Genomic DNA, 22,280 nt, shown 5'->3' on the forward strand with positions numbered 1-22,280 from the left:
TTTTTTTTTTTGCCCTAAGAAAACTATTTTCCTAGAACAGAAATTCTAAATTTAATCTTTAAGCTGCTCATCATGTGGAAGCCGTGCATAAGCCAACAGAATATATATTGCATGAAAGTTTATTTTTTGCTTGTTATTTACAAAAAGTAATATGCAGCCCTTAGGAAAAAAACCTAGAAATGGAGAAAAGCTGAGGGGGGAATATCACTTCTAAATATTCAATTATCTGAGAGCTAAATATTTAATTTTGTGTTAAAGCAAGCCCTTGTCCCCAGTAGATTTTACTGAAGATGAACTAATAAAAGCCAAAAGTTTTTAAAAATTTGTGTGGGACTTAACCACTGTCCTCTCAATTCTACCTCTAGCAGCTCATCTTTAGGTGAGCAAGGTTCTTTCCAGTATGTCTGCTGTGGGGGAGAGAGCAGAGAGGACAGCTTTATTGAGATTCAGTTCACAAGTCATTCAAGTCTCCATTTTATAAGTTCATTGCAACAGCGCTGAGTACATTTAGAGTGGTACAGCCATCACGCCTATCAGTTACCCCACAACATCCCCTGTCCCACAGTGGTACCTTGACTTGTGTCTGTAGACACAGCTAAGGAGGGCCAAGACAAAGGGCCACTTGAATACAAGACCAGCCTGGGTAACAGCAAGACCTTGTCTTAAAAAAATAAAGTTAAAAAGGCTGTCTACCCAATCTTCTAACCATCACCCCCTCACTCCATCCCTGGGCAACAATGAATCTACTTTCTATCTTCATAAACTTTTCTTCTTCTGAATATTAGCAGAATCATATGCTAGCTACATCATCTCTCATGACTGGCTTCCTCCACTTAGAATAAACCTTTTAAGGCTCATCCTTATAACATTCTCAATATTTTGCTCCTTTTCATTGTCAAGTAATATTCCATTGTGCAGAGCTATACTGCATTTTTTTTTTTTTTACTCCACTGGTAGACATCTATCTGGGTTAGACTATATTCACTTTTAGGATGTCATAATAATGCTGCTGTGGACAATGAAAGTTTCTGTGGGAACTTTCGTTCTCATTTCTCCTGGGAGTGGAATTCATTAGTTTTTGGGGAACTCTAAACTTTTGAGAAGCATCAGACTGGCTTCCTCAGTGGCTCCCCCACATGAATCATTCATCTTTGAAATGTAGAACATGGGTGGCACATGCCTTTAGTTCCAGAACTTGGGAGGTAGAGGCAGGTGGATCTCTATGAATTCGAGGCCAGCCTGGTCTACAAAGTGAGTTTCAGAATAACCAGGATCATTACACAGAAACCCTGCCTTGAAAACCAAAAGCCAAACAACAAACAAAACAAAAATAAGTAAATAAGATGTAGAATGCCCCAATCTGAGTTTTCACCCTCCATGTTTTCAGGCACTCACTCTCAATTATGACCCCAAAATGTTAAATGGAAACCTTTTTTAAATAAATGATTCCTAAGTTTGAAGCTGTTTGCTGTTCTAAATCACATAACACAATCTTGCACCGTCTGCTTTGTCACCCCAGATGCGAACCACCCTTTGTCCATCACATCCATGTCACACATGGGACCTGCCCATTCGACACCTGGTATCATCTGAGTTATCAAATGAACTATCTCAGTGTCACAACACTTTATGTTCAAGTAACCTGTATTTTACTTAGTAACAGCCACAAGCAGCAAGGAAAGTGATGCAAAGTTGGACGTAGTAGTACACATCCAAGATGCCCAGCTTCCTGGGAGGCTGAGATGGGAGAGTCACTAGCTCCAGGTCAGCCCGGGCTACAGAGAGACCCCGTCCTAGAAAGAGACTAGAGTAGTGATGGGAAGGAGGCAGCAGGGTGTGGGAGGGCAGACAGCTCTACTCCGGTGCTATGTGGTGGCACTGCAGGGCACAAGGGGAGAAGCACGGGATTACTGGGTCCACCATACCTCTGGGGTGATGGTGGTGGTGAGTACCATCTGTGATTTAAGGTAGCACTGGAGTCTTGAGACACATACCAGCAGATAGCAGGACTACCACAGAGACATCATGCTTTCCTCAACAGCTAATGCATTCATTGAGCATCTTCCCGTGTGCTCAATGGACATTTATAGATCTTATTTGGCCCAACTAAGCTTAAAAAAAAAAAAAAGGCAATCCTAGGGGCTGGAGAGATAGCTCAGCAGTAAAGAGCACTGGCCATTCTTCCAGAGGACCTAGATTTCCAACAACCATGCAGTGTCTCACAAGCAGCTGTTAACTCTAGTCCCCCCGGGAGATCCAACACCCTCTTTTGGCCTCTGAGGGCACTGCACACACATGCTGTACAAATAACACATGTAGGCAAAATACCCAAACACAAAAATAAAAGTAAATAAGTCTTAAAAATTTAATTGCAAGTCCTCTGGTCAGGGACAGTATCTGAATTCAAATGTCTTTTATAGTTGAACTGTCCTGGGCAAGTTGCTTTTTATAAGCTTTAGATTTCTGATTTCCATGCAGATAGCAATCTAACTACCAGAGAGGGAGCACTGGAATACAGTGTGTCTAACACACAGCTGGGCACACATGCCTAGCACATAACAGTTACTAACAACGGACTTGATGTTAACACTTTGTAACACACACATCCTTTGAAACAGTTCAACACACAGGGAGATGCTAAGACCTGCAGAAGACTATTAAGAACTCAGGGCAGGGAGAGCTGGGGAGGTAGGGGAAGGGCAGAGGAATAGACCTGCAGTTAGAATAGCCCATTTTCAGTCTTCTTCTGGCTATCACTGTGAAAGTCAGTTTTGAACTTCCCCCATTCAATACTGATTCAAGCACCAAACCCACTGAATTAAGCTCTGAACTTCCGTTTGGAATAGCTTGAGTAGGCTGGCAAGACAGCTCAGTGATGACCTGAGCTCAATCCCTAGAATCCACACAATAATAGGAGAGAACTGACTCCTGCAAGTGGTTCACTGACCTCCACATACATGCTGTGGCACCCCCACATACATATGTACAAATACATACATGTAATAAAAGTGAATTTGGAATTGTGTGTTAAGCCTCTTACCCCACTGAATTCTTACTGAACAGGAAGGAAGCAGGTCTTACTTGCTGGATCTCAGGATAGCCAGACACTGCATGGCAACACAAACATCAAGGATGGGTGGACAGAATGTGTTTGGGATCTATCTCATGTGGGGAAGAAGGAACTCCTTCCCAGAGGCTCCTGGGAAAGGTGAGAGCCACAGAGGGCTGGTTAGCTAAGCTTCCCACAACCCTCCAAATCCTCTGCATGACACAGACTCTCTGTTAGGATTTTTCTCTCTTTGTGACGGGTCCTAAGGATACTGCTTTCCTCTTCCAGCTGTGGGTGAGGAGGGGGAAAGGCCTCCTGCATGCAAGCCTCCTGGCCTATAAACAGCTCAGAGCAGAAAGGGGAGCAGTAGCTCCAAATTCAGAGGAAAGTCGGGCTGTCCTTGACAAAGCTCACATCGTACAGCACCACAGGTAAGAGTAACAAGAGACACTTCACAGAGAAAGTCTGTTTGCCATTCAACACCCAAAGAAGAGTAGAGCCAAAAAGAAAGGGAAAGCCAGCTGGCCTCCCACAAACTGACAGGGTTCCAGAAGCCATTTATCTGGACAGTGCACAGAGAGCAATCAGCCCTTCTGGCATTTGTTCTTTCTAGTAGGTCCCCTGCTTTGGAGACCCAGGATTGTATTGCTGCCACTTGACTGATCAACAAGGTCCAAAGCCAGAGCAAGCTCTACATCCTTGCTGCACAACTGTGCACATCACTATTTACCCTGGTGTTTTTAACAGATGAAATGGCAGACCCTTCCCCAAGCCCTTGAAGCTATCAATGTGTGACACACTTGCATTTTTCAATTTCTTCTGAGGTCCTTCTGGACTGGTTGTCACTGCCTTAAAATAATTCCCTTGTTCCTGGGGCTGGAGAGATAGCTCAGTCATTAAGAATACTTGTTCTTGCAGAAGACCTGGGTTCAGTTCCCAGCACCCACAAAGTTCCTAAGAACTCTAGTTCTTAGGATGTAATGCCCTCTTCTGGCCTCCATGAGCATTGCACTCACTTGGCTAACTTAGATGCATGCAAAACATCAATCAAAAAAAATAAAGTAACTTTTTTTAAATACAGCAGCACATATACTAAAATTGGAAGAAGACAGAGACAATTAGCATGGCTGCTGCACAAGGGTAACATGCAAATTTGTAAAGTGTTACATATTTTTTTAAAAATCCTCATTTTTTCCTGTGAACATTTATTAAAGTTACCTACAATTCTATAGGAATACATTGCTTTACTTATGTCCCTCACTTACTAACACAAGCAAGAGCTGGTGCCTACAATATCGCCATTCATCAGAATATAAAACCTCAAATTCCACCATAATTTTTCTCCAGATCAACACTACTATAGTCTGTTTCATAAGCTGGTCAGCGTGGTTTTACACTGTTTTCACAGTGAAAGAATGGAAATTATCCACATGTCTGACCCTCAGAAGAGGGCTATGCCAATCACGGTGTTTCTATTTGATTGTACAATCTACAGATCCCAAGCTTAAATGTTTATGTAATAAAAGCCAGGCAATATCTGTATTGTATCTTAAACATTACCTTCTAGATGGCAAGCCCCTATTGCTGAAGACACCACATACTTTGGCTGCAGGACAAATCAAACTATAACTGAGATGGAAACTCCCTCCCTGCAGTCAAGGCTCCATAGTGCTGGGATGTGTTAACAGGCTGCTGGGCAGAGAGAAGCCATCAATGCTTTACCTAGCAGTGGATCCTGCATAACACAAACACCAACCAGGCAGGTAGGATGTGTCCACTGTCACAATAGTGTCATGATTGCTATGGGGGTAACTAACCACTTTCTGATTAGATATGAGACCTGCTCCACTGACGGTAATCGATGCCTGGTTCTGTAAACCGTAACTGCTAGAAGGCAACCTACCACTATTGTTTTCTAAATGGCCATTTGTTAAATTGCCTTCTAACTGTTTATGTCTATTCCCTAAGATTAGTCCAGCTTTTCAACTTTGGTCAAAGAAGCTTTGTGGTGATATGGTGTTCCCCAAAATATTGTGCATCCTAATAAACCTATCTGGGGTCAGAGGACAGAACAGGCACTAGAGAGACATAGAGGCCAGAAAATGGTGGCACACACGCCTTTAATCCTAACATTCCAGAGGCAGAGATCCGTCTGGATTTCTGTGAGTTCTAAGCCACACTGGAAACAGCCTGGCATGGTAACAAGAGCCTTTAATCCCAGGAAGTGATGGCAGGAGGCAGAAAGGTATATAAGGCGTGAGGATGAGGAACTAGAGGTGGTTAAACTTTTAGGCTTTGGAGCAGCAGTTCAGCTGGGATTCATTCTGAATGAGGGCTCAAAGGAATCCAGTCTGAGGAAACAGGATCAGCTGAGGAATTGGCAAGGTGAGGTGGCTGTGGCTTGTTCTGCTTCTCTGATCTTCCAGCGTTCACCCCAAGAACTGGCTCTGGGTTTGTTTTTATTAATAAGACCTTCTAACAATTTGTGCTACAAAGCTTCTTTTTGTAGAGACTCATAACTAGTCAAAGTACAGAGACTAAGTGACTGCTGAGTGATCAGCCCTAAACAGGACACCTTCCTCTCTCCCTCTCTCACACACATATACCAAGGCCCAGGGACATCCTGGAAGAGGTAATGAAAAGATTTTAAGAGCTGGAGGCTGGGGAGGGGCGCTGTGAAACACTGCCTGGATTGAACATGGCCATTACACTATGAACTTACGGCAGCTCTGACTACCTGCACAAGATCAAGCCTGTCAATATTCCAGCAAGATGGGAGAGAGAGGATCCAAGGCCTTGCCCCTAATTGAGGAGCTATTGGCAGCTGGCTGATGGGAGAGGGGGAATCATTTTCCTCAGTGTTATAGCCACTAGTGAGTTGCCCATGCTCACACAAGTAGCACTAATTAAACTCCAAGAATCATAAGAAATAAAATAAAATACAAGGCAGTAGTGGGAAAGGTTGGTGGGAAGAAGGGGTCCGGAGGGAATGAGGGAACCAGGGAGGGAAATGGGGTGTGTGAGAATAGAATCAAAATGCATTATGTACATGCATGAAGTTGTTAAATAAATAAAAATACACATGTATGCACATGCATGCTTGCTCTCTCTCTCTCTCTCTCTCTCTCTCTCTCTCTCTCTCTCTCTCACACACACACACACACACACACCAATTATGTTTGTGATAAATAAGAAATGAATAGATAAAAGCAGATCAAGAATGTTAATTCTAAAATTCTGAAATTATGAATACTATCTCTTCTGCTTGCTTCTGTGAAGATCTTGCTCATTGTGGAAAATTCATAAAATAAAGTAGACTGAGGAGGTGGCTCAGTTAGCAAAGTTGCCTACCATATACAAGGCCAAGGGCTTGATCCTCAGTACCACATGAACCAGGAGTGCTGTGCACACCCATAATCCCATCATCTGGAAGACAGAGGCAGAAGATTCATCAGCTACACAGTGGCTTGAGGCCAGCCTGGGACACTCAGGGTCCTGAAGCAGGAGGGATGGAAAGAAGAAAAGAAGCGGGAGGAATGGAATAAGGAGGGAGGGGAACCATAAAGACGTAAAGTATCCATAACCACCACCAGTGATACTAATTTGGTGTTCTGTCACCTGTTATTTATGTAAGAATTAAAATTCATAAATACATTTTGCACGTATTTCTTGCAAAGTTTTTTGGCCTTTAAAATGGGGGAGTATATGAAATGTTTAGACAAGTGTGGAAGACACAGCAAGGCAAAGCATGGGGACTGTGTGTACAGGGTGGCTGAAGGTAGCTTGCCTGTTGCGCCCAGCACCTGGCCACCCGGCACCATATCAGTACACCTACTCTAAACAGGGATGCCTTCCCAACCTTTCCCTGAAGCTCCAGAAGGCACATACAGTGAAATGAACATGGGTGCTTCACCTCATTATTTACTTAATTGTTTTATTATTTTAAGCTTTTGAGGCAGGTGTAGTGGGTAGCCGGTCCAGCTTTGACCTGGAAGTATTACCCCCATTGAGGCTTTGGTAACTGTCATGCCTACAAGGCGGAGCCAAGAAAGGACCCCTGAAGACCTGAGATCCCGATAGGCTGGTTCTCTTGGTTCCTGGACCCTGGATGCTGGAGGTAGGCAGAGCAGAGTTCTCCAGAGAACACTCTTGGACTGAGCCACACCTTTCCCAGACCCTGCTACCTATCCCTTTACTTGTAAGTAACCCCACAAAATAAACCTCCCTTTTAACTATGTGGAGTGGCCTTAATATTTAAACCAATAGGCAGGGTCTTGCTATGTAGCCCTGGCTGACCTAGTATTCATAACAATTCTCCTGCCTCAGCTTCCTAAGTGCTAAGAGTATGTTGTGTACCCCCAAGTCTGGTTTCCTTCTTTAAAACAAAAACCAAGATTTTCTTTAATGGTGTATATTGAGTGCAGGTACACACAGAGTCAAGAAGAAGGCATGGTATCCCTTAAAGCTTTAGTTAAAGATGGCTGTGAGCCTCCTGATATGGATCCTCTGTAAAAAAGAACATTTCTCACTCTTAATCACTAAGCTATCTCTCTAGTGTCCCACCCCTCTCTCTATCCCTCCCTCTCCCTCTCTCAATTCATTGTCATACACATATGAATATTTTGCCTGCATATCTGGTCCCTGCAGAGGCCAGAAGAGTATGAGTATAACTCCCCTGGAACTGGAGTTACAGATAGCTGTGAGCTGCCGTGTGGTGCTGGGAACTGAACCTGGGTCCTCTGTAAAGAGCATTCTTGACCACTGAGACATTGCACCAGCCCCCAATTTCTTTATTCTCCTACATCTTCTACACTGAAGTAAAACCTCTATCCTAGTGAAAACAAGTTTAAACCACTTTCCTCAAGGTCACCAGGACCCAAAGCATCTGTTAGGCAGTTTCCCTTAGGGCAATCTCAGCCTCCCTCCCACTCATATCCCTAGTGGGCTGCATCTGCAAGAAATAACCGTCAGCAACTCTTTTGAGCATGTCCGCCAAGTGGACAGAGAAGCAGAAATACCCTGGAGAAGCAGGTTGAGAGGGTCAGTTCTCAGTGGTGGGCTTTACCTAGTTCTATATGACTCCCCAGACCCTTGGGGACCACGGATCAAGCACTGGGTGTAAGTCAGACCCCTGAGATCAGAGCTTACAGTTCATCTTCTTCCCCCTGTTATCCAAAACAGAGTCTCACTGCTATGTAGATTGCCCAGGAACTCACTCTGTAGAAGTAGTTGGCCTCGAACTCACAGAGATCAGCCAGCCTCTGCCTCCCAAGTGCTGGATGACAGGAATGTCCTCAGCACTTCCAATAGGAAGCATTTCATCTATCCAAGGCAGGCCTGACTTCCACTCCACAATAGGGAAGGTTATAGGTTTGCCCAGGCAGATGCAGACCCTGTGGATAAAGGTGTCATTCCTGACAGCAGGTAGCCTTGAAGCTTCTGGGCTCAGCAGCAGCCCTTCTCTCAGGCTGTTAGCACTGCCAGGGGTCAAAGAGCAGCTTAGCAAGCTGGGTGCCACCCATCAAAATGGCTACCTGACAAACAGGATTGCTGTGGGTCGACCCACGTTCCCCAACAAAATTCATGTTTGAAGTCCCCCCACTGCCCCCATGACTTTAGAATGTAGTCATATTCAGAGGAGAGATCTGAATATTCAAAAGGTCACTGAACCCTGGATTAGACATGACAATGGCACCTGAAGACCCAGCTGCTCACAGACTGGAGCAAGGGGAAATGTTGAGACCAGCATGGACAGCACAGTGAGAGCATGTCTCAAAACAAGCAGGTCTTAATGCGTATGACAGGACTCTGACAAGATGAAGAAGAGCTGTCAACTAGACACTGGTTGGCCACAGTCTGCAAGCCAAGGACACAGGTGTCTGAGGACAAACATACTGACACCTTGACTATTAGCCTCCAGGCTGAAAACATACATTTATGTTGCTTAAGCCACCCAGCATTTTGCGACAGCAACCCAGGCACACTAACAGAGGAACCTATGAGCATCTACTGGTGAGTGGGAGGAACTGCAGGTGGGGGCACTGCTAATTGCAGGGCAGGAATGAGGCCACCTAGGCTTCATGAACAGAAGGGATCTCATTTCTCCTACTGTGTGACTTGGAGTGCGCCATTCAACCTGGTTCCTTCTTCTAAAATGGAGAAAGCATGGTGCCTTCTCTGAGGTGTCTGGGTGGATGAAATGAGGTGTGCAATAATGGCTGACCACACATGCATTGGCACAACATTCAACAGTAAGTATCATTCATACTACTCATTAATATGATAGCCACATTATCAGAGCAACTCTCAGTAGAAGAAACTGGCCAAATGTGCTGGCTAGTTGTTATGTTGTCAACTTGTCACAAGCTAGAGTCACCTGAGAGGAGGGGCCTCAGTTGAGAAAATGCCTCCAGAAGACTGGGCATATGGCAAGCCTGCAGGGCATGTTTTAAATTAGTGATTGATGTGAGAGGGCCCAGTCCACTGTGAGTGGTGCCACCCCTGAGCTTGTGGTCTTAGGTTTGATTAGAAAGCAGACTAAGCAAACCATGAGGAACAAGCCAGTAAGTAGCACTCCTCTATGCCTCCAGGTTCCTGCCAGGTTTGAATTTCTGCCTTGGCTTCCCTCAGTGGACTGTGATTCAAGATATGGAAGCCAAATAAAGCTTTTTCTCCCAACATTGCCTTTGGTCATGGTGTTTCATCACAGCAATAGTAACCCTAACTAAGACACCAAGGGACAAGATTTGAAGGTATGGGGAAAATGAAAAGAAGATTTCAGCTCCTTTGGTCATTATTTTTGCCAGGCATCCTCACAGGAACTGGAACCCTTCTGTGTTCTTGCCTTTCCTTCTTGAGAAGTTCTAAGAATCAAAGACAATCACGCATGTGTTATGTGTATTTTGATGAAATTCTATCCATAAGTTACTGGGAGCAAAACTGGTTCCCAAGACCTACAGAGCAACATTTGAAGGGGTTGAAAGCAGTGACAGCAGCCTGCATGTCCTTCCCGACCCACCCCACCATCTGATGCAGCAGCTAGAATGTGCAGATGTCACACCAGAGCCTTAGAACCTGGAGCACCTGGGCCTTTGTCCCACCCTGCCCTGGGACACTTCAGATGTTTCTACCTCTGGGCTGCTTTTTCATCTGCAAATGGAAAGACTACACTAGCTGAGTCTGCTCGAGTTCACCTAGGAGCATCTTTGCAGAGGACTGCTGGCTTCTCACCTGACCCTCTGTGAGTGCCAGTAACACCAAAGGAAAAGGTGTCAATGGCTTGATTTTCATAAAACATTTGACAGCCCTTCCAAAACTCACCATAAAAAGAAAAATAAATAAGTAAATAATAGAAAAAAACAAAAACTGGCTTCTGTTAGTCAAAGGAAAAACCAACTGACCAGTCTTGCAAGACAATGTGCCCCAGAGGGCCTTGCAATAGTCACTTGGGAGGAGGGGAAGATTAAATTTAAGGTGAGAAGGGAGAAGATTAAAATCCCATGGGCAGAAGATGAAGGGTAATATTCTTGGCCAATTCACAACTAGAATCACTGTGCTGAGATATGCACTTTTCAACCTAAGAAATCTCAAGTGCTGGTAATTAGACCTGAATTTTATCATTGCCACTTAATAGATGAATAATGTTTTATAAACATTTCCACATCCAAGGTGTCACTTCATTCTCATTGACAACAAACAATTTTTTTCATCATAATCAGCTAAGGCAAGGCACCATAGAAGGTTAAGTGACTTGCTCAAGATCGCACAGCTGGGAAGCACAGGGCTGGCAGAGAAGCCACAGACTAGAAGCCAAAGCAAGAAGTCTTTCCAAATTGATTTATGCCTTCCTCCATGGGCCAAGATGCAGATGAGAGGAGAGCTCATATGCAGTGTGACTTCTATTTATGTGTGTAACCTGCACATTAGCCAAGCTAGAAAGAAGCCAATTATGCAAATTATAAAAGTAAAATCCCCAAACATAAAGCTATCGGGGAGCAGCTCAAGCCACAGCTTCTCCCATGAAACTAGTGGTCTTGACTGGGATGATTCTGCACCCGGAGGATGTTTGGCAACAATGGAGACATTTTTCATACTTACAAGTAGAGGAGCTAGTAGAGTGTGTGTGTGTGTGTGTGTGTGTGTGTGTGTGTGTGTGTGTGTGTGTGTGTACACAGCTCCCCAGAACAGGGAATAATGTGTTTCCAGAAAACTAGAGCAGAAAAAAGATGGGCCAGGCTTCTCAAAGGTATGAACACTATGCAAATTTGATGTAATGGTGTTAGCCTTCCAGGTTCTTGGGTAAGTTAACCACATGGCATCTCTTTACTATAAAACAAGATGGGGGGGGGGACAATGTGACATAGTAATTCTCAAATCTTCTTGTACCCAGGCAACAGCCTTGGAGTCTCCCTAAAATATAAAATCTATCCTAGAAATTCTGTAGCTGTCACCATCACCCAGGGCATTGGTTGCAGGTAATCAGCAAACTACAGTCCGAATGGTACAGGTGAGCAGGTGACTCCTAATCTTTCTAGGCGAAATTTGCAAGTCTGGGGAACACTGGCTAGCCTAGAGGTGACAAGGGCTTTCTCTAGGGAGTGCTAGCTTCTGCAAGGCTGAGAGGGCTGGAGGCAGCCCAGGAGATGGAAAGAGCAGCTGCCCCACAAAAACAGCCCTCACAGAGCAAAGCTTCAGCCACAAGCACCCAGAGAGGGTGAGGAAGGATGCTCCAGCCATGGAGAACAGCTATGAGCTAGTCACAGAAAGACACTGTGGACACACTCAAGTGTGGCAAAGGGGCTTTTATCCAACCCAGCAATGACTTGCCCCCATTAACTCCTTTGGGGAAAGGTACCCACAACATTCTTCAGGAAGCTGGCTGACCTGAGCCTCAGGATAGAAGAGTGCCACACTGCAGGCACCCAATCCTTTGACTGGTCTTTTCTCAAGTCACAGATCAAACACTTATGGTCTGATAGTACAGCTTTATCCTAACGTCCAAAGAGCTAAAAAAGAAAGAAAAGAAAAATCGAGGGAGGAGATTCCAGGTCCTGGCTGAGAACTACACAGAGGCAAATGTATATCCTACTTCTTCCTTTACATCTTTTGACGTGAGCTAAGCATCCTCATCCTGCCCACATCACCTGCTCAATTACCAGGTAGAGGGACACAGCTGGAGCACAGCCTGCACAGGATCTCCACAAAGGCATCCCAGCAAACTGACCCAACTCAGGAAAGTCTGGGCACATGCCCATCTATCATCCTCCCCTCTGCTTCCCAAGGTGATATGAAACAAACTTCTGTGGCAGGCATCTTGGTTTTCAGATACTCGTCTTCCCATAAAGGACAGTGCTGATGGGATGTGCCAGGCATGCCTTACTCCTAACTTTAGGAGAATTGGAGGACATTAGGAGCACCTGTATAACATTGTTTTTTGTTTGTTTGTTTTTTTAAAGATACTCCCATCCAAAACAGAACCTCCACACCAGGTCCCGGGCATCTAACTCCGGGATTCTAAGTATAGCCAGAGAGATAGCATTTGTGGGCACAGACCCTCAGTGGGGATCTTGGGCTCCAAGTTGGAGCTAAGCACCAGGGACATTCAGCATCAAAGTGAATCCAGGCTAGCAATGAAAGGAGGCAGAAAGGCATGCTCTTCAAAGGAGGAGAAACAGTCTGAGTGGCTGGTTAAGGTGGGAGCACACAAGACGCTGGTTTTATTTCAGCCCAGCATTATACTGTGCCCAGCAGCAACGGGGAGGGAAGAGCACATTGTAAGAGCTAAGCATCTCCTTTTAGGACTATTCAGTCACCCAGGCATCGATGTGTTCACAAGGAAGAGGATCTGCTAGTGCTGAGGAAGGGAAGGGCAGCATGCAGCTAGAGGAAGCCAGCCAACCTGGGCCAGGTCCCTGAGGCTGGGGGCCTCCAGTCCTGGACTTTATCCTCAGAGACTGGCTCCACCCTGATGGGGCTGTCACCAGTCAATTCTAAAATGCACAAATGGGCAACAAAGGGTGCTCTGGCTTCCTGCATGTCATCTCCCTTCAAAATTAGCATGCTCCTCTCTGGATAGAAAGCTGGTGTCTTCTGATAAAGGACACTGGCTAAGAAAGGTGGCCCAGCTATTCCCAGTTGCTATTGGCAAGGTTGGGTAGCCCAGACCAGACCCAGCCTCTTGCATTTGCAAAAGCTGTCCCGGGACCAGAAAGGACCCACTGCCCCTCCCTTCAGGACCATCTTCCTCAATGTATACCAATAGCTCAGTCAACTAGCTCTGGAGACAATTCCATCAGCTGCTCCAATCACGTCTTCTCCCAGAGAATGAATCTGATGCACCCGCTGTGTCATGCACCGCTCTGAGGGATAACTGCCCCACAAACTCTGTAGAAGGCAGGGAGGTCTGGGCGATGGCCTCCACAGGATGGCCTCTCTGGGATGCAGAAACCCTACCTGGTGTTATCAGCGGCAACTTGATGCGGAGAGCGCCCTCCCAGTCGTGACAGCATTAGCCAGAGCCCCTCAAGTTTCCTCCAGGGTAACATAAGGCTGGTGGCTGGAGTTAAGCTGGGCTGCTTGAAGATGGTGTGCAGTTCTACTCTGCTCCACTTCACTGAGAGGAACCAGCAGCAGGTGAGGATTTAAAATGCAGCAGATGAGATTTAGGTTAGATTCACGGGTGAACTTCCTGACTAAGAGGGAAACATTGGAAAGACTGACCCATTACTTAAATTTCACTGACAAGCCACAAGAGGTTGATTGTCCTGTCTGCCAGGACTGGGGGGTAAGTAACACAGAGGCAGCATCACTGCACAATGGTCAGAGGCAGGGGCCTCACCCTGACTGCCAAGAACCGCTTCACCGATGACAGGCACCTGAATATACTTATCTCTGAACTAGAAAATCAAGTTCAAAGGACTGAAGGAAATAGAAGAAAAAAGTCAAATGTTCTATGCACTTCAGGAGAAAAGGTCTACTAAACAGGGAACACCAACCACCATGACAAAGCAGATGAAATACTTCAAGGCTTCGATGACCGGGCCGTGAGTGTGACAAGTGTGTGAGACTCATTAAAAGCTGTCCTCTGCCAAAATATGTATCTGTGCATTTCAGAAAAGAACAGAGGCGCTGTGGTGCGGGCCTGTGGCAGAGTGTCCAGCTAGCATGCAAGAGTTCGGTCTCCAGCACTGAGGGGAGAGGAGGACTGGGCCTATTGTGCATGCCCTTAACCCCAGCACTCAGCCCCGGAAGACCAGCCACACCACGGGAAAGAAAGGGAGGTAGGGAGAAAAAATAGCTGCCGTGATTGGCAGTAACTATCTGTGAGTGTGGGAGGTATACAATCTTATTTTCTTCTTGTCTGGGTATTTCCAAAATACTGTAAAGTAGGAATAATCAGAAAGCATTCCCAAGGTGGGAAAAAGCTGAGAAAGAGGAGAGCTGGTCTCTGACAAAGCTCTAGAGTGAGTCCACCTCATCCACACAGCCATTATTCTCAGAAAGCAAAATGCTGACACTTGATCTTGTACTTGGCAAGACAAACACAATCTGCCTTCCAGAACAGCCTGGCGTGCCCACTGAAGCACCTGGAAACCGCACATAGCTATTCCACTGGGAGGCACAGGACTCCTCCTCAAGAGAGTCCGGGGTTCCCAATTCTTGTCCAGCCCTTTCTGCTCATCTCACTCAGTGTGAGGGTGAACAGCAGGGGAGGCAGGAGGGGTCTACTGAGCAGGGCCTCCTGGAGCAAACCTGTGAACATTCCAGAGTCTGAGTCAGCCCCTGCCAACTGCTTGCCAATGTAGCCAGGGGCACCGCAGACCTCATTCACAGTCTACAAAGTAAAAACTGTTGGCTTTGTTCCATTGGAAAAAAAAAAAAAAAGGCAACTCTAAAATTCAAGGCAATTTACCACAAGTCATACCAAAAGAAATTAAGTGGCAGGGCTGGGACAAAATCCTGCCCATGCTCCCCAAGTCAGGAAAAGTATCCTCCTCAGCCACTTCTAGCAAGGACATCCATGAAGAACATGCTGTAGATCACACCTCTCTCCTAAACTTTCCTACTTGACACTCTAAGACAGGATGCTTCACTCTCTCTTGCTACTATCCATGGACGTAGATTAGTAGCTCTCCAAGGACACCTCAGTGGCTGACTGTGGCCAAGTCCCCCAACCCTCCTCAAGGACACTGAAGGATGCTGAGCCATCAAGAGGTAGGGTTCCCTGTGAGCATCCTCTCTGGAGGACTATGAGCAGTTTGTGTCCTGGAGTTCACAGATCCCGTGAACAGGATCCCTTTCCCACTCAAGGCACATCTGAAGCAGGCAGACCCCTTAGCCTTCCTACAGATGGGGAAACTGAGGCTGAAGAGGTTGACTTTCTCTGAATCTATGAAGAAGCAAACTAAGGACTAGAACTGAGGTGTCATGGAACTCCTCCTGAAAAGTTGCAAACAAGAGTCTGACCCTCTCTATAGGACCCCAACTGTGCCAAAGGACAAGTCTAGAAAGTCCACTTTAGGAGACAATGAGTTCACTGGTCTGACTTACAGGACAAAGTGACCCCAAAGCATCAGTACCGCATGTAAGTGCCACCCCAGCAAGGATGATGATCCCCATAGCTGTAAAGACAGAGCCCCCTTCAGCTAACCTACAGTCTTGCTCTAAGCTCCTCCTGAGAACAGGAGGCTACAATTTGAGTAGAATCACATACAGCTGGCCAGGAGGTAGAAGAGGGACGGTCTGGACTCTGAGGTGAGGGACCAATGGTGCTTCTCATCCCCTCATTCTAAGAACACGTGTCAACATCAACGGGTCTGACCTCTTGGAGAGCTCTAACCATAGTCCCAGCTGCTCTTAATGAAGCTGAGGGCTGTTCTGCTCCAAGGGTCACACTCGACAAGATGAAGTCTATTACACTGGGCTCCATGATCTTTTCACAGAGGCACATTGAGAACCTGGGCTCTGGGCCTGGCTTCAGATTTCAGCCCCACTGTCTCCTACAGATGTAGGAGCACAGGGTTTTTTTTGTCTGAAAACAGGACCAAGAAGTTGAGGGATGGGCTACATCAGCCTAGGAAGAGGCAGCTTGTCCGTGTGGAATGGCCAGTAGCCCCCACCTTGCTTTCAGATCTTACTTAGAGGACCCTGAACACGCTCTTCTTGTTGTAGTAAGGATCTTTCTGCCTCCCTTCCCAACCCATCCTTCAGGGCTCCTAAGACCTCAGATGTACAGTCCAACCAGGGCCTCATGATGATCAAACTGGCTGTTTGACAGCAGGGGGCTGACTGTGCTACTTCACCGTTGAGTCCGCAGTATCTGTCTACTGTTTCATGTTATGCTACTACAAACTACCTGAAGACAACAAAAATGGCACAATCTAGTGGGAAGGAGCCTTACAACACTAAACGAGGCTGGGTACAGTGGCACACACCCATTGTCCCAACACTCGGGTGGCTGAAGCAGGTAAACTGCAGAAATTTCAAGGCCAGCCTGGACAATATAGCTAGTACCAGGCCAGCCAGGGGTATGGAACACAACCCTGTCAAAACAAAACAAAACAAACCCACAAACATAAGTCAAACAAATAAACCTCTTATAAATTGTGTTAAATGTCACAGAAGGACAGGAATCTGCAATACATAAATAAAGGGCTAGGCTGGGAAGATAGTTCAGCAGGCAAAGGCACTTGCCACCAATCCCAACCCAAGTTCCATACCCAGAACCTACATGGTGGAACAATGGATCCAACTGACACAAGATGTCCTCTGACCTCTACATATGGCCATGTCAGGTGGAGGCACATAAACCCTCTACACACACACACACACACACACACACACACACACACACACACACCCAAAAAAATTTTTTTTCAGCTGGGAAGGATACGTATCAGAATTTAGAAATCAATGTGACAAAAAGTATTTACAAGGCTGGAGAAGATGGCTCTGAGGTTAACGGCCAGCACTGCTTTTACAGAGGACATGAGTTTGGTTGGTAACCATTACCCAGACACCTAGAACCCCAGTTCCATGAGGATCCAATGCCTTTAGTCTCCACAGTTGCACTCACATGCATGTGTACAGACACACACAAATAATTAATTTAAAAATTTTGGGCCAGGAGGTGGTGGCGCGCACCTTTAATCCCAGCACTCAGGAGGCAGAGGCAGGTGGATCTTTGTGAGTTCGAGGCCAGCCTGGTCTACAGAGTGAGATCTAGGAAAGGCGCAAAGCTACACAGAAATCCTGTCTTGAAAAACAAAAACAAACAAACAAACAAACAAAAACACAAACAAAAAAACAAAAAATTTAAATGTTTATGACAAGAATTTGATTGTGGCTGGTGCATGTCTGTGATCCCAGCACTCAGGAAGCTGAGGGGGGAAAGTGCTATGAGTTCAAAGCCTGCCCAGGCTAGAGTGTAAGTATGAGATATTTTTTCAAGAGGGAGAAGAGAAGTTCATGGCTTCTTTTCAGTGGTTAAAAAAAAAATAGAGGAAAACAACTTGGATATCTGTAAATAGGGGAACTGATAAATATGACTACTAAATAAATAAATTAGACACCTATACATTGACATTAAAGGCTGGCTGGAGGGGCGGCACGGGGGGTAAAGGCATTCGACACCAAGTATGACAACCTGAATTCTGGGACCTTTAGGGTCAAAGGAGATCATCAGGTTGTCTTCTGGCCTACACACGAGCACTGGTGCACAGATGTGCACACATACAATAAACAAACAACAAACAAATCAGTATTTTAATGGATAATAAACTGAGCATGAAGTACACACTGTAATTCTAGTACTTGGGAAGTGGAGGCTGAAGCAGTAGTTTTCAACCTTCCCAACACTACAACCTTTTAATACAGCTCCTCATGGTGTAGTGACCCCAATCCTAGAATTAGTTTTGTTGCTACTTTATAACTGTAATTTTGCTACTGTTATAAATCATAATGTAAGTATCTGATATGCAGGATATCTGATATGTGACCCCTGTGAAAGGGTCATTTGACTCCTCCCCAAAAGTGGTCGTGACCCACAGGTTGAGAACCACTGGGCTACAGGATTGTGAATTTTAGGTCAACCTGGGCCACATACTAAGACTCTATCTCAAAATAATAATAATAGTAATAATAATAATAATAATAAATTAAAATTTTAATTTATTAAATTTAAATTTTTTAAAGGAAATTTACTACATACTTTACTTTTCTCATAAACAAACCTGAATTCCTCTATGGACAAAGTACAGACAAAGGTCTACTGATGGGAGAGTAACTAAAACACATTCACCCAACACATACTCGTGCATGTAAAGCTCTAGTGATCACAAATACAAAATCTGCTTCACTGGGCATCAACAGGCTATCAGAAGGGCAAGGGCAAAACCCACCTCTGACCTCTGTCAGCCTCCAGGGGCTACCTATGTCCCCAGACTCAGAGCCCATATCCCTCCAATCTCCACAACCAGCCAGGCCTCCTTCTCTCTGTTCTAACTGTCTAGGCACCCAGTAATCCAAAGCCCTTCCCTTCCTCACACCTGTAACTCTCCTTACCAAGAGAGGCAGCACATCCATGGGCTCTGGGATTAGAACCCAGACATCTTGGGGCCACTTGGTCCAGCTGTCACAGCATCTATGTGTATGTAGCACATGGTCAGTGACTGCCTCATGTTTAAGATGATGAAATCACGGTGGCAGGCGCTATGGAAATGCCACAGCGAAAACTCTTTAATCAGTGCTGGTACTATGAACTAGCCACTGTAAGAAGGTACTCTATTCACTGGGACACGACACCAGTAAGTGGCCACACTTTCTAGGCTGGGCTAGGAGGAGAACAAAACTTAGACCTCTAGCCTCTATCCCCAAAGCAGACCACGAACGTTGCTCCCCTCGACAGCCTGCAGTTCTGGGTTTCTTCAGCTACGGAGGCAACAGCTCGCACCTCCTTCTACCTTCTACCTCTGCTCTAGGTGCATAGTCTCTGGTTGATTCTCTGAATGCTGAAAACACAGACATATGACTCTCAAAACTCATGTAACAAGTGCCCTTTAGAGAAACTGACAGGCACAGACCACGTCTTCCTGGAGCCATGTGGCATCACCACAATGGGAACACATGCCAAATGGCAACAGGATAAGTGCTCTATCACTTAAACGCATGAGTCAGATTTGATAAATTCCAGTCTTTGAAATTCTATCAAAATGAAGCTTTAAATTAACGGGCTATGATGGCAACCTAGCAACCCAGCCTCATTCACTGCCACCTGAGCCTGGTACTGAAGAAATAGGATCCTAACAGGCATCAGAGCTCAGACAAGAGGAAGGCTGGGTCCCCAGGACACAACCTGTGGGAAACTAAATGCTAAAATGAGTAGTTGGAGCAGGCTGAGAGCTGAACCCTAACTCCATTTTTCCCCTCCTCTCTGACCTTGGGCTTTATGGACCTTAGGAGCTTTCTGGATACCAATAAGCCTGTTCTCACTGACTCATAGGTAAGACACCCAGCAAGTAGAATGTGTTCACTAAGGGCCAGTTCCTTCTTCCGGTCCCTTAAGTTACTAAAGCCAGCAGGGCAAGTCCCTCTGTCACTGGAAGAGTGCTTACCACACCCACTGCCTCTGAAATCTCAGCCAAGGCCCGTCCAACCTGTACTTCTACTTTTTTCTTTAAATAGACAGCACAGATTCTAGCCACATCCAAAGTAATAATAACTGCCAAATGAGGAGTTTAAAGTTTAGCTGCATTGTTTTTCAAATCCATGCAAAAAAAAAAAAAAATCCCTAATATATGCAACTATTAAAATTAAAAGTATGCACCCCTGTATGACCTCATTGCACTGAACCTCGAAACATGGGTGAGTGGGGGGAGCCTGAGTTCTGGATGTTTTGGATCAACTAGAAATGCTCTGTATTGTTTAGTTAGGTCTGAGACTCAGTTTCCCCTATTAATAAAGGTAATAGTCAATGCGTTTCCATCCCTTCCAGTTTCAATAGTCTGACATGAATTATCAAGTGGCCCAAAAAAGCAAAATAATCCAAGCAGAGAAATTCTTTAGACTCAGCCCTGAATGTCTTGTTCATCTTTCTCTCCACCCACGGTGCAGAGACAGTCAGGGTGACCTGACTCCTCCGTAAGGAGACAAGGTTTATAGAAAGAGTGCCTGCTCCAAGGCACAAAATCAGATCTGCCCAGAGACAATAATGACCTAATCTCCCCTGACAAAAGACAAATGCCCCACTTCCTTAGGAGAAAAAGTTTTTAAAAACTCCACCAAAATGCAAAGTGCTTATCTCCAGACTCATCCACAGTTCTTCCCTTTTATCTTCTCTTGTAATATTTAAGTTTTATAATGCATAATTGAAAAGAAGAATTATTAAAACTGTTAAGCAAGACTGCCTGCCGCTGAGCCAGGGCAGAGTACCATGTGTTACCAGCACCCATGTGGGTACCTGGCCTCAGGCGGGTCGCTGCATTTTGTTGTAAAATGAAGGGAATGCCACCTGCTCTGATGACAGCCATCTTCAGGCTGCTGTGGGGCAGAGGCCGCAGCAACACACTGTGGGATCTCCGAGCCTGCTGGAGCACTTCACTTCCCGACTCCTACCAGTTGCTTTCACTTTTCCTTCCAAACCAGAACTGATTGCTTCATGTCACACCTTCCTAATGTTGCTTTACCATTAAAAGAGAATGGCCCACAGGCTGCAGCCTTTGCTTATGAGCAAGCTAACAAAAACAAATTGGAGGCTGAGCATAACTCTGGTAATGAGCAATTCTGAGTTGAAAACACCACCAGCTGTGAGCCCTTGTTTTCCCAGGGTGTTCTGTTCCTTTCTTCTTGCTGACATTTTTTTCCTCTAATATTTTGGGAACTTCAAACCTTAGTGCATACTGGCAGATTGTGGGAAGCAAAGGCAAAATGAGGCAGAAGCATTCATTGAGAGTCAGAGAGCTGGGACCTTTGGAAATGCTGGGCCCAAGGGCTGGCTGGCTCTGACCAGACTTATACTGCCCAACACCAAACCAAAGAGATAACCTTTGTTTTTTTAAATCTCTCTCTCTCTCTCTCTCTCTCTCTCTCTCTCTCTCTCTCTCTCTCTCTCTCTGTGTGTGTGTGTGTTATGTATATGGTATATATGTATGCATGTGTGTGTTAAGATGCACTCACCTGTACATATGGGTATATAGGCTAGAGGTCAACATCTTCATCAAAGACTCTCCACCTTATCTTTTGAGACAGGATAGCTCACTGAATCCAGGGATGGCTGTTTTCAAGGAGAAGCTGGCCAGAGAGCCCCAGTATCAGCCTGTCTCCTTTCTCCAAGTTGAAGCAACACCCAGCTTTTAAGTAAGTGCTGGGATCTGAACTCAGGTCCTCAGGCTTGAGCAGCAGGCACTTTACCACCAAGCCATCTTCCCAGCCAATGACAACTTCTTAAAAGTAGGGCTAGAGGCAAGAGTCCCACACAAGAGACATTCAAAAGTCACAGACATTAGCTCCACAGCTTGTGGGATGATGGGAAGGGAGAGATTCCCAAAAGAACAAGAGGCCAATAGGAACATCCCACCTATTTTACAACTTATACCTGATTTTGCCTACAGCAGCAAGACAGGTCAGTGAAGAAAGGTACGCAAACATATTTGAGGAAACTTGAATTCAGAAACTCTCAAATGATGGTTTCTAAGAGGCAATCAAATAATTCCTAACAGCTCAACTTCCTCATCAATAAAATGTGAACAATAACATCTGCCTCTAAAACTGTTGAAAATTCAATGACACAACACAAGAAGGCAAGTCCAACACCACCAGGTGCACAGCCCCATGTAACATGGAATGTCATGCCACTTTCACACACAGGATCCCATTAGATCACAAAGGCTGTGTCTTTCCTGAGTCGGGTTTCCTTACCCCTATTTCACATGTGAAGAAACTGACTCAGCCTCAAGTACACAGAGCAGAGACTCAGTTCAAACCCAAGTCAGCTGAGAAAACACACACACACACACACACACACACACACACACACACACACACACACACACACCCTGCCTCAATCAACCCCTCATTCTCTCCCTTTTCTGCATGCCCAGAGCACACAGGCCTAGAATAAGGGTCTTTGCCCCTCACAAGAGAGTGCAATCCCCAGAGGGTCTTTATAATTTTGCAAACACAACTACTGGAGTCTTTTTCCTTATCACCTGATTCAGAACAAACCTTCAGAGCACTC

General features: G+C 45.4%; 1 protein-coding gene and 1 non-coding gene across 10 annotated transcripts in view; one reads left to right on the forward strand and one right to left on the reverse strand.

Moving 5' to 3' along the window:
- The window catches only part of Plekha7 (pleckstrin homology domain containing A7), a 185,333-nt gene that overhangs the window by 90,349 nt on the left and 72,704 nt on the right, over window positions 1-22,280 (reverse strand). The window lies entirely within an intron of this gene.
- Window positions 4,117-4,224, forward strand: LOC118576833. The gene has a single exon (XR_004944040.1). It is a non-coding gene; the product is annotated as a U6 spliceosomal RNA (small nuclear RNA).

The sequence above is a fragment of the Onychomys torridus genome, chromosome 1 (genome assembly GCF_903995425.1).
Source record: "Onychomys torridus chromosome 1, mOncTor1.1, whole genome shotgun sequence".
In the NCBI taxonomy this organism is placed as follows: domain Eukaryota; kingdom Metazoa; phylum Chordata; class Mammalia; order Rodentia; family Cricetidae; genus Onychomys; species Onychomys torridus.